The sequence below is a fragment of the Pristiophorus japonicus genome, chromosome 21, assembly GCF_044704955.1.
Source record: "Pristiophorus japonicus isolate sPriJap1 chromosome 21, sPriJap1.hap1, whole genome shotgun sequence".
NCBI lineage: Eukaryota > Metazoa > Chordata > Chondrichthyes > Pristiophoridae > Pristiophorus > Pristiophorus japonicus.
In genome coordinates this window covers 39,001,883-39,014,684 of record NC_091997.1, presented here as the reverse complement: position 1 = coordinate 39,014,684, position 12,802 = coordinate 39,001,883, and positions in this window count along the sequence as shown.

Below are 12,802 nucleotides of genomic sequence, written 5' to 3'. Positions count from 1 at the left end.
CCCGTGCCTCAGTGCCCCAGTGCCTCAGTCCCCCAGTGTCTCAGTCCCTCAGTCTCCCAATGTCCCAGTGTCTCAGTGCCCCAATGTCCTCGTGTTCCAGTGCCCCAGTGACTCAATGTCGCAGTGATCCAGTGTCTCAGTGTTCCAGTCTTCCAGTGTCTCAGTGTCTCTGTGGAACAAGTCCTAGTGTCCTAGAGCCCCAGTGTCTCAGTCTCGCAGTGCCCCAGTGCCTCAGTGTCTCAGTGTCCCAGTGCCTCAGTGTCTGTGTCCCAATGTTCTAGTGTTCCAGTATCCCACTGCCGCAGTGCCCCAGTGTCTCAGTGCCCCAGTGTCTCAGTGTTCCAGTGTCTCAGTCGCTCAGTCTCCCAGTGTCTCAGCGCCCAGTGCACACGTGCCCCAGTGTTCCAGTGTCCCAGTGTCTCATTGTTCCAGTGCCTCAGTGTTTCAGTGTCCAGGTTTCCCAGTGTACTAGTGCCTCTGTCTCTCAGTGTCTCTGTGTCTGAGCGTCGCTGTGTTCCACTGTCTCAGTGTCTCAGTGTCGCATCTCCCAGTGTCCCAGTGTTCCACTGACCTAGTGTTCCAGTGTCCCAGTGTCCCAATGTCCGAGTGTTCCAGTCTCCCAGTGTCGCAGTGTCTCAGTGTCCCAGTGTCTCAGTCTCCCAGTGTCCTAGTCTCCCAGTGTCCTAGTATCCCAGTGTCTCAGTGTTCCAGTGTCTCAGTGTCCCATTGTCCCAATGTCTCAGTGCCTAAGTATCCCAGTGTCTCAGTGTCCCAGTGTCTCAGTGTCGGAATGTCCTAGTGTTCCAGTGTCCCAGTGACTCAGTGTCCCAGTGTTCCAGTGTCTCAGTGTTCCAGTCTTCCAGTCTCAGTGTCTCAGTGTCTCTGTGTAACAATGTCCTAGTGTCCTAGTGACCCAGTGTCTCATTCTCGCAGAGTCCCACTGTCTCAGTGTCCCAGTGCCTCAGTGTCTCAATGCCTCAGTGTCACAATGTCCTAGTGCTCCAATGTCCCAGTGTCCAAGTGACTCAGTGTCTCAGTGCCCCAGTGTCCCACTGACCTAGTATTCCAGTGTCATAGTGTCCCAATGTCCTAGTGTTCCAGTCTCCCAGTGTCCTAGTGCCTCAGTGTCTCAGTGTTCCGGTGCCTCAGTGTCCCATTGTCCCAGTGTCCCAATGTCCTAGTGTTCCAGTGTCCCAGTGACTCAGTGTCCCAGTGTTCCAGTTTCTCAGTGTTCCAGTCTTCCAGTCTCAGTGTCTCAGTGTCTCTGTGAAACAATGTCCGAGTGTCCTAGTGACCCAGTGTCTCATTCTCGCAGTGTCCCACTGCCTCAGTGTCTCAGTGTCCCAGTGCCTCAATGTTCCAGTGTCTCAGTGTTCCAATCATCCAGTGCCTCAGTGTCTCTGTGGAACAATGTCCTAGTGTCCTAGTGCCCCAGTATCTCAGCCTCGCAGTGTCCCAGTGCCTCAGTGTCCCAGTGTCCCAATGTCCTAGTGTTCCAGTATCCCAGTGTTGCAGTGTCCCAGTGTATCTGTGCCTCAGTGTCCCAGTGTCTCAGTATTCCAGTGTCCCAGTGTCTCAGTATCCCGGTGTTCCAGTGTCCCAGTGCCTCAGTGTTTCAGTGCCCGAGTACCCCAGTGCATCAATATCCCAGTGTTCCACTGTTGCAGTGCCTCATTGTCCCAGTGTCCTAGTGTCCCAGTGTACTAGTGTCTCAGTCCCTGTGTATCTGTGCCTCAGTGTCTCAGTCTCCCAGTGTCTCAGTGTCTCAGTATTCCAGTGTCCCAGTGCCTCCGTGTCCCAATGTCCCAGTGGCTCTATCTCCCAGTGTCTCAGTGTCCCAGTGTCTCAGTCTCCCAGTGCCTCAGTGCCCCAATCTCCCAGTGTCCCAGTGGCTCAGTGTTCCAGTGCCCAAGTGTCCCAATGTCCCAGTGTCTCAGTGTCCCAGTGTCCAGTGCCTCAGTGTCTCAGTGTCTGTCTCCCAGTGTTTCAGTGTCTCAGTGTTCCAGTGTACCGGTGTCCTAGTGTCAGTACCTCAGTGTCTCAGTGTCCCAGTGTCTCAGTCTCCTAGTGTTCCAGTGTCTCAGTGTTCCCGTGCCTCAGTGCCCCAGTGCCTCAGTCCCCCAGTGTCTCAGTCCCTCAGTCTCCCAATGTCCCAGTGTCTCAGTGCCCCAATGTCCTCGTGTTCCAGTGCCCCAGTGACTCAATGTCGCAGTGATCCAGTGTCTCAGTGTTCCAGTCTTCCAGTGTCTCAGTGTCTCTGTGGAACAAGTCCTAGTGTCCTAGAGCCCCAGTGTCTCAGTCTCGCAGTGCCCCAGTGCCTCAGTGTCTCAGCGTCCCAGTGCCTCAGTGTCTGTGTCCCAATGTTCTAGTGTTCCAGTATCCCACTGCCGCAGTGCCCCAGTGTCTCAGTGCCCCAGTGTCTCAGTGTTCCAGTGTCTCAGTCGCTCAGTCTCCCAGTGTCTCAGCGCCCAGTGCACGCGTGCCCCAGTGTTCCAGTGTCCCAGTGTATCATTGTTCCAGTGCCTCAGTGTTTCAGTGTCCAGGTTTCCCAGTGTACTAGTGCCTCTGTCTCTCAGTATCTCTGTGTCTCAGCGTCTCTGTGTTCCACTGTCTCAGTGCCTCAGTGCCGCAGTCTCCCAGTGTCCTAGAATCCTAGTGTCCTAGTGTCTCAAAGTTCCAGTGTCCCAGTGACTCTGCGTCCCAGTGTTCCAGTGTCTCAGTGCCCCAGTGTCCCAGTGTCTCACTCTCCCAGTGTCCTAGTGTCTCAGTGTCTCATCTCCCAGTGTCCCAGTGTCCCAATGATTCAGTGCCTCATTGTCCCAGTGTCTCAGTGTTCCAATGTCCTAGTGCTCCAGTGTCCCAGTGTCCAAGTGACTCAGTGTCTCTGTGTCTCAGTGCCCCAGTGTCCCACTGACCTAGTATTCCAGTGTCCCAGTGTGCCAATGTCCTAGTGTTCCAGTCTCCCAGTGTCTCAGTGTCCCAGTCTCCCAGTGTCCTAGTGTCTCAGTGTTCCCGTGTCTCAGTGACTCAGTGTCACAGTGTCCCATTGTCCCAGTGTCTCAGTCTCCCAGTGTCTCAGTGTCCCAATGCCCTAGTGTTCCAGTGTCCCAGTGATTCAGTGTCCCAGTGTTCCAGTGTCTCAGTGTTCCAGTCATGCAGTGCCTCAGTGTCTCTGTGGAACAATGTCCTAGTGTCCTAGTGCCCCAGTATCTCAGCCTCGCAGTGTTCCAGTGCCTCAGTGTCTCAGTGTCCCAGTGTCCCAGTGTCCCAATGTCCTAGTGTTCCAGTATCCCAGTGTCGCAGTGTCCCAGTGTCTCAGTGTATCTGTGCCTCAGTGTCCCAGTGTCTCAGTGTTCCAGTATCCCAGTGTCTCATTGTCCCAGTGTCTCAGTGTTCCAATGTCCTAGTGTTCCAGTGTTCCAGTGTCCAAGTGACTCAGTGTCTCTGTGTCTCAGTGCCCCAGTGTCCCACTGACCTAGTATTCCAGTGTCCCAGTGTCCCAATGTCCTAGTGTTCCAGTCTCCCAGTGTCTCAGTGTCCCAGTCTCCCAGTGTCCTAGTGTCTCAGTGTTCCCGTGTCTCGGTGCCTCAGTGTCACAGTGTCCCATTGTCCCAGTGTCTCAGTCTCCCAGTGTCTCAGTGTCCCAATGCCCTAGTGTTCAGGTGTCCCAGTGATTCAGTGTCCCAGTGTTCCAGTGTCTCAGTGTTCCAGTCATGCAGTGCCTCAGTGTCTCTGTGGAACAATGTCCTAGTGTCCTAGTACCCCAGTATCTCAGCCTCGCAGTGTTCCAGTGCCTCAGTGTCTCAGTGTCCCAGTGTCCTAATGTCCTAGTGTTCCAGTATCCCAGTGTCACAGTGTCCCAGTGCCTCAGTGTATCTGTGCCTCAGTGTCCCAGTGTCTCAGTGTTCCAGTGTCCCAGTGCCTCATTGTCCCAGTGTCCCAGTGTCCAAGTGACTCAGTCTCCCAGTGTCTCAGTGTCCCAATGTCCTAGTGTTCCAGCATCCCAGTGTTGCAGTGTCTCAGTGCCTCAGTGTATCTGTGCCTCAGTGTCCCAGTGTCTCAGTGTTCCAGTGTCCCAGTGCCTCATTGTCCCAGTGTCCCAGTGTCCAAGTGACTCAGTGTCTCTGTGTCTCAGTGCCCCAGTGTCCCACTGACCTAGTATTCCAGTCTCCCAATGTCCTAGTGTTCCAGTCTCTCAGTGTCTCAGTGTCCCAGTGTCCTAGTGTCTCAGTGTTCCCGTGTCTCAGTGCCTCAGTGTCACAGTGTCCCAGTGTCTCAGTCTCCCAGTGTCTCAGTGTCCCAATGATCTAGTGTTCCAGTGTCCCAGTGAATCAGTGTCCCAGTGTTCAGCGTCTCAGTGTTCCAGTCATGCAGTGCCTCAGTGTCTCTGTGGAACAATGTCCTAGTGTCCTAGTGCCCCAGTATCTCAGCCTCGCAGTGTCCCAGTGCCTCAGTGTCTCAGTGTCCCAGTGTCCTAATGTCCTAGTGTTCCAGTATCCCAGTGTCGCAGTGCCCCAGTGTCTCAGTGTATCTGTGCCTCAGTGTCCCAGTGTCTCAGTTTTCCAGTATCCCCGTGTCCCAGTGTCTCAGCATTCCAGTGTCTCAGTGCCCGAGTACCACAGTGCATCAATGTCCCAATGTTCCAGTGTTGCAGTGTCCTGTTGTCCCAGTGTCCTAGTGTCCCAGTGTACTAGTGCCTCAGTCTCTCAGTGTCCCCGTGCCCCAGTGTCTCAGTCTCCGTGTCTCAGTGTCCCAGTGTCTCAGTCTCCCAGTGTCCCAGTGTCTCAGTGCCTCGGTGTCCCAATGTTCCAGTGTCTCTGTCTCCCAGTGTCTCAGTGTCCCAGTACCCCAGTATCTCAGTCTCCCAGTGTCCCAGTGTCTCAATGTTCCAGTGTCCCAATGCCCCAGTGCCTCTGTCTCCCAGTGGCTCAGTGTCCCAGTGCCTCAGTGTCCCAGTGTCTCAGTGTTCCAGTATTCCAGTGTCCCAGTGTCTGTTTCTCAGTGTTCCAGTGTCTCAGTGCCCGAGTACCCCAGTGCATCAATGTCCCAATGTTCCAGTGTTGCAGTGTCTCGTTGCCCCAGTGTCCTAGTGTCCCAGTGTACTAGTGCCTCAGTCTCTCAGTGTCCCAGTGTCTCAGTCTCCCAGTGTCTCAGTCTCGCAGTGTCCCAGTGCCTCAGTGTCTCAGTGTCCCAGTGCCTCGGTGTCCCAGTGCCTGTGTCCCAATGTCCGAGTGTTCCAGTATCCCAGTGCCTAGTGCCCCAGTGTCTTAGTGCCCCAGTGTCTCAGTGTTCCAGTGCTTCAGTCTCTCAGTCTCCCAGTGTCCCAGTGCCCGAGTGCCCAGTGCATCCGTGTCCCAGTGTCGCAGTGTCACGTTGTTCCAGTGTCTCAGTGTCCAACTGTCCTAGTGTCCCAGTGTACTAGTGCCTCCGTCTCTCAGTGTCTCTGTGTCTGAGCGTCGCTGTGTTCCACTGTCTCAGTGTCGCATCGCCCAGTGTCCCAGTGTTCCACTGACCTAGTGTTCCAGTGTCCCAATATCCGAGTGTTCCAGTCTCCCAGTGTCGCAGTGTCTCAGTGTCCCAGTGTCTCAGTCTCCCAGTGTCCTAGTCTCCCAGTGTCCTAGTATCCCAGTGTCTCAGTGTTCCAGTGTCTCAGTGTCTCAGTGTCCCATTGTCCCAATGTCTCAGTGCATAAGTCTCCCAGTGTCTCAGTCTCTCAGTGTCCCAGTGTCTCAGTGTCGGAATGTCCTAGTGTTCCAGTGTCCCAGTGACTCAGTGTCCCAGTGTTCCAGTGTCTCAGTGTTCCAGTCTTCCAGTCTCAGTGTCTCAGTGTCTCTGTGTAACAATGTCCTAGTGTCCTAGTGACCCAGTGTCTCATTCTCGCAGAGTCCCACTGCCTCAGTGTCTCAATGCCTCAGTGTCCCAGTGTTCCAATGTCCTAGTGTTCCAGTATCCCAGTGTTGCAGTGTCCCAGTGTCTCAGTGTCCCAGTGTCTCAGTGTTCCAGTATTCCAGTGTCCCAGTGTCTGTTTCTCAGTGTTCCAGTGTCTCAGTGCCCGAGTACCCCAGTGCATCAATGTCCCAATGTTCCAGTGTTGCAGTGTCTCGTTGCCCCAGTGTCCTAGTGTCCCAGTGTACTAGTGCCTCAGTCTCTCAGTGTCCCAGTGTCTCAGTCTCCCAGTGTCTCAGTCTCGCAGTGTCCCAGTGCCTCAGTGTCTCAGTGTCCCAGTGCCTCGGTGTCCCAGTGCCTGTGTCCCAATGTCCGAGTGTTCCAGTATCCCAGTGCCTAGTGCCCCAGTGTCTTAGTGCCCCAGTGTCTCAGTGTTCCAGTGCTTCAGTCTCTCAGTCTCCCAGTGTCCCAGTGCCCGAGTGCCCAGTGCATCCGTGTCCCAGTGTCGCAGTGTCACGTTGTTCCAGTGTCTCAGTGTCCAACTGTCCTAGTGTCCCAGTGTACTAGTGCCTCCGTCTCTCAGTGTCTCTGTGTCTGAGCGTCGCTGTGTTCCACTGTCTCAGTGTCGCATCGCCCAGTGTCCCAGTGTTCCACTGACCTAGTGTTCCAGTGTCCCAATATCCGAGTGTTCCAGTCTCCCAGTGTCGCAGTGTCTCAGTGTCCCAGTGTCTCAGTCTCCCATTGTCCTAGTCTCCCAGTGTCCTAGTATCCCAGTGTCTCAGTGTTCCAGTGTCTCAGTGTCTCAGTGTCCCATTGTCCCAATGTCTCAGTGCATAAGTCTCCCAGTGTCTCAGTCTCTCAGTGTCCCAGTGTCTCAGTGTCGGAATGTCCTAGTGTTCCAGTGTCCCAGTGACTCAGTGTCCCAGTGTTCCAGTGTCTCAGTGTTCCAGTCTTCCAGTCTCAGTGTCTCAGTGTCTCTGTGTAACAATGTCCTAGTGTCCTAGTGACCCAGTGTCTCATTCTCGCAGAGTCCCACTGCCTCAGTGTCTCAATGCCTCAGTGTCCCAGTGTTCCAATGTCCTAGTGTTCCAGTATCCCAGTGTTGCAGTGTCCCAGTGTACTAGTGCCTCCGTCTCTCAGTGTCTCTGTGTCTCAGTGTCTCAGCGTCTCTGTGTTCCACTGTCTCAGTGTCTCAGTGTCGCATCTCCCAGTGTCCAAGAATTCTACTGTCCTAGTGCCTCAATGTCTCAGTGTCTCAGCGTCTCAGTGTTCCAGTGTTCCAGTGTCCCAGTGACTCTGTGTCGCAGTGTTCCAGTGTCTCAGTGTCACAGTGTCCCAGTGTCTCAGTCTCCCAGTGTCTCAGTGTCTCAGTCGCCCACTGTCCCAATGATTCAGTGTCCCAGTGTTCCAGTGTGTCAGTGTTCCAGTCTTCCATTGTCTCAGTGTCCCACTGCCTCAGTGTCTCAGTGTCCCAGTGCCTCAGTGCCCCAGTGTCTCAGTGTCCCAATGTCCTAGTGCTCCAGTGTCCCAGTGTCCAAGTGACTCAGTGTCTCTGTGTCCCAGTGCCTCAGTGCCCCAGTGTCTCAGTGTCCCAATGTCCTAGTGCTCCAGTGTCCCAGTGTCCAAGTGACTCAGTGTCTCTGTGTCTCAGTGCCCCAGTGTCCCACTGACCTAGTATTCCAGTCTCCCAGTGTCCCAATGTCCTAGTGTTCCAGTCTCCCAGTGTCCTAGTGTCTCAGTGTCTCAGTGTTCCCGTGTCTCAGTGTCGCAATGTCCTAGTGTTCCAGTGTCCCAGTGACTCAGTGTCCCAGTGTTCCAGTGTCTCAGTGTTCCAGTCTCAGTGTCTCAGTGGAACAATGTCCTAGTGTCCTAGTGACCCAGTGTCTCATTCTCGCAGTGCCCCACTGCCTCAGTGTCTCAGTGTCCCAATGTCCGAGTGTTCCAGTATCCCAGTGTTGCAGTGTCGCAGTGTATCTGTGCCTCAGTGTCCCAGTGTCTCAGTGTTCCAGTGCCCCAGTGTCTCAGTGGCCCAATGTTTCAGTGCCCCAGTGTCTCAGTGTTCCAGTGTCTCAGTGCCCGAGTGTCCCAGTGCATCCGCATCCCAGTGTTCCAGTGTCCCAGTGTCTCGTTGTTCCAGTGTCTCAGTGTCCAAGTGTCCCAGTGTCTCAGTCTCTCAGTGTCTCTGTGTCTCTGTGTCTCAGTGTCTCAGCGTTCCAGTGTCTCTGTGTTCCAGTGTTCCAGTGTCTCAGTGCCACAGTGGCCCAGTGTCTCAGTGCCTTAGTGCCTCAGTCTTTCAGTGTCTCAGGGAAACAATGTCCTAGTGTCCTAGTGCCCCAGTGCCTCAGTCTCGCAGTGCCCTAGTGCCTCAGTGTCCCAGTGCCTCAGTGCCCCACTGTCCTAGTGTTCCAGTGTCCCAGTATCTCAGTGTCCCAATATCCTAGTGTTCCAGTGTCCCAGTGTCCAAGTGTCTCAGTGCCTCTGTGTCTCAGTGTCCCAGTGTCCCAGTTTTCCAGTGCGCCAGTGCTTCAGAGTCCCAGTGACCCAGTGTTTCAGTGCCCCAGCGTCCCAGTTTCCCAGTGTCCCAGGATCTCATTGTTCTAGTGACTCAGTGCCGCAGTGCCTCAGTGTCCCAGTGTCTCAGTGTCTCAGTCTCCCAGTGTTCTAGTGTCTCAGTGCCTCAGTGTTCCAGTGTCTCAGTGTCTCAGTGCCTCAGTGTCCCAGTGTCTCAGTGCCTCAGTGTCCCAATGTCCTAGTGTTTCAGTGCCCCTGCGTCTCAGCGTCTCAGTGTCTCAGTATCCCAAGATCCTAGTGTCCTAGTGCCTCAGTGCCTCAGAGTCTCTGTGTCTCAATGTCTCAGTGTCCCAGTGTCTCAGTGTTTCAGTCTCCCAGTGTTCTAGTGTCTCAGTGTCCCAGTGTCTCAGTGTCTCAGTCTCCCTGTGTCCTACTGTCTCAGTGTCTCAGTGTCCCAATGTCCTAGTGTTCCAGTGACCCAGTGTCCCGTTATCCCAGTGTCCCAGTATCCAAGTGCCTCAGTGTCCCAGTGAACCAGTGTCCCAGTGTATCAGTGTCCCAGTGTCCCGTTATCCCAGTGTCCCAGTATCCAAGTGCCTCAGTGTCCCAGTGAACCAGTGTCCCAGTGTATCAGTGTCCCAGGGGCACAGAGTCCCAGTGTTCCAATGCCCAGTGACTCAGTGTCCTTGTTTCCCAGTGTCCCAATGGCCCAGTGTCCCTGTGTCCCAGTATCCAGTGTCTCAGTGTCGCAGTGTCTCAATGCCCCTGAGTCCCAGTGTTGCAGTGCCCCAGTGTCCTAGTGTCCCAGTGTCTAGTTTCCCAGTGTCCCAGTCTCTCAGTGACTCAGTGTCCCAGTTTTCATGTGTCCCAGTGTCTCAGTGCCTCAGTGTTTCAGTGTCTTAGTGTCTGTGTGTCCCAGTGTCACAAGAACATAAGAACATAAGAATTAGGAACAGGAGTAGGCCATCTAGCCCCTCGAGCCTGCTCCGCCACTCAACAAGATCATGGCTGATCTTGCCATGGACTCAGCTCCACTTACCCGCCCGCTCCCCATAACCCTTAATTCCCTTGTTGGTTAAAAATCTATCTATCTGTGATTTGAATACATTCAATGAGCTAGCCTCAACTGCTTCCCTGGGCAGAGAATTCCACAGATTCACAACCCGCTGGGAGAAGAAATTCCTTCTCAACTCGGTTTTAAATTGGCTCCCCCTTATTTTGAGGCTGTGCCCCCTAGTTCTAGTCTCCCCGACCAGTGGAAACAACCTCTCTGCCTCTATCTTGTCTATCCCTTTCATTATTTTAAATGTCTCTATAAGATCACCCCTCATCCTTCTGAACTCCAACGAGTAAAGACCCAGTCTACTCAATCTATCATCATAAGGTAATCCCCTCATCTCCGGAATCAGCCGAGTGAATCGTCTCTGTACCCCCTCCAAAGCTAGTATATCCTTCCTTAAGTAAGGTGACCAAAACTGCACGCAGTACTCCAGGTGTGGCCTCACCAATACCCTGTACAGTTGCAGCAGGACCTCCCTGTTTTTGTACTCCATCCCTCTCGCAATGGAGGCCAACATTCCATTCGCTTTCCTGATTACCTGCTGCACCTGCAAACTAACTTTTTGGGATTCATGCACAAGGACCCCCAGGTCCCTCTGCACCGCAGCATGTTGTAATTTCTCCCCATTCAAATAATATTCCCTTTTACTGTTTTTTTTCCCCAAGGTGGATGACCTCACATTTTCCGACATTGTATTCCATCTGCCAAACCTTAGCCCATTCGCTTAACCTATCTAAATCTCTTTGCAGCCTCTCTGTGTACTCTACACAACCCGCTTTCCCACTAATCTTTGTGTCATCTGCAAATTTTGTTACACTACACTCTGTCCCCTCTTCCAGGTCATCTATGTATATTGTAAACAGTTGTGGTCCCAGCACCGATCCCTGTGGCACACCACTAACCCACCGATTTCCAACCTGAAAAGGACCCATTTATCCCAACTCTCTGCTTTCTGTTAGCCAGCCAATTCTCGATCCATGCTAATACATTTCCTCTGACTCTGCGTCCCTTTATCTTCTGCAGTAACCTTTTGTGTGGCACCTTATCGAATGCCTTTTGGAAATCTAAATACACCACATCCATCGGTACACCTCTATTCACCATGCTCGTTATAGCCTCAAAGAATTTCAGTAAATTAGTTACACATAATTTCCCCTTCAAGAATCCATGTTGCGTCTGCTTGATTGCACTATTCCTATCTAGATGTCCCGCTATTTCTTCCTTAATGATAGCTTCAAGCATTTTCCCCACTACAGATGTTAAACTAACTGGCCTATAGTTATTTGCATTTTGTCTGCCCCCTTTTTTAAACAGAGGCATTACATTAGCTGCTTTACAATCCACTGGTACCTCCCTAGAGTCCAGAGAATTTTGGTAGATTATAACGAATGCATCTGCTATAACTTCCGCCATCTCTTTTAATACCCTGGGATGCATTTCATCAGGACCAGGGGACTTGTCTACCTTGAGATTCATTATCCTGTCTAGCACTACCCACCTAGTGATAGTGATGGTCTCAAGGTCCTCCCTTCCCACATTCCCGTGACCAGCAATTTTTGGCATGGTTTTTGTGTCTTCCACTGTGAAGACCGAAGCAAAATAATTGTTTAAGGTCTCAGCCATTTCCACATTTCTCATTATTAAATCCCCCTTCTCATCTTCTAAGGGACTAACATTTACTTTAGTCACTCTTTTCCGTTTTATATATCGGTAAAAGCTTTTACTATCTGTTTTTATGTTTTGCGCAAGTTTACTTTCGTAATCTATCTTTCCTTTCTTTATTGCTTTCTTAGTCATTCTTTGCTGTCGTTTAAAATTTTCCCAATCTTCTAGTTTCGCACTAACCTTGGTCACCTTACACACATTGGTTTTTAATTTGATACTCTCCTTTATTTCCTTGGTTATCCATAGCTGGTTATCCCTTCTCTTACCGCCCTTCTTTTTCACTGGAATATATTTTTGTTGAGCACTATGAAAGTGCTCCTTAAAAGTCCTCCACTGTTCCTCAATTGTGCCACTGTTTAGTCTGTGTTCCCAGTCTACTTTAGCCAACTCTGCCCTCATCCCACTGTAGTCCCCTTTGTTTAAGCATATTACGCTCGTTTGAGACACTACTTCCTCACCCTCAATCTGTATTACAAATTCAACCATACTATGATCACTCATTCCGAGAGGATCTTTTACTAGGAGATCGTTTATTATTCCTGTCTCATTACACAGGACCAGATCTAAGATAGCTTGCTCCCTTGTAGGTTCTGTAACATACTGTTCTAAGAAACAATCCGGTATGCATTCTATGAATTCCTCCTCAAGGCGACCCCGTGTGATTTGATTTGACCAATTGATATGTAGGTTAAAATCCCCCATGATTACTGCCATTCCTTTTTCACATGCCTCCATTATTCCCTTGATTATTGTCCGCCCCACCGTGAAGTTATTATTTGGGGGCCTATAAACTACGCCCACCAGTGACTTTTTCCCCTTACTATCTCTAATCTCCACCCACAATGATTCAACGTTTTGTTCATTAGAGCCAATATCGTCTCTCACAACTGCCCTGATATCATCCTTTATTAACAAGAGCTACCGCACCTGCTTTCCCTTCTTGTCTATCTTTCCGAATTGTCAGATACCCCTGTATGTTTAATTCCCAGTCTTGGCCATCCTGCAACCACGTAATGGCCACCAAATCATACCCATTTGTAATGATTTGCGCCGTCAACTCATTTACTTTGTTTCGAATGCTGCGGGCGTTTAGGTAAAGTGTTTTAATACTAGTTTTTAAACCATGATTTTTAGTTTTGACCCCTCCTGCAGCCCCTTTATATTCAAACATATTGTTCCTTCCTATCACCTTGTGGTTTACACTTACCCCAGTGCTACTCTGCTCTGTTGCCTCCTGCCTTTTGCATCCTTTCTTGGGGTTCTGTTCATCTGAGCTCTCACCTGCTCTAACTAGCTCAGAGCCCTCTCCTGGATTCCCATCCCCCTGCAAAGCTAGTTTAAAGCCCTCCCAACTGCACTATCAAAACCACCCGCGAGAACATTGGTCCCGTCTCTGTTGAGGTGCAACCTGTCCGACTTGTACAGGTCCCACCAACCCCAGAAGCGGTCCCAATTGTTCAGGAAACTAAAGCCCTCCCTGTGTCCCCGTGTGCCAGTGACCTAGTGTCCAAGTTTTCATGTGTCCCAGTGACTCAGTGTCTCAGTGTTCCAGTCTCTTAGTGTTCCTGTGTCCCAGTGTCCTAGTGTCTTTGCATCTCAGTGTATCAATTTCCCAGTGTCCCAGTAACCCAGTGTCCCGGTGTACCAGTGACCCTGTCTCCCATTGTCCCAGTGTCACAG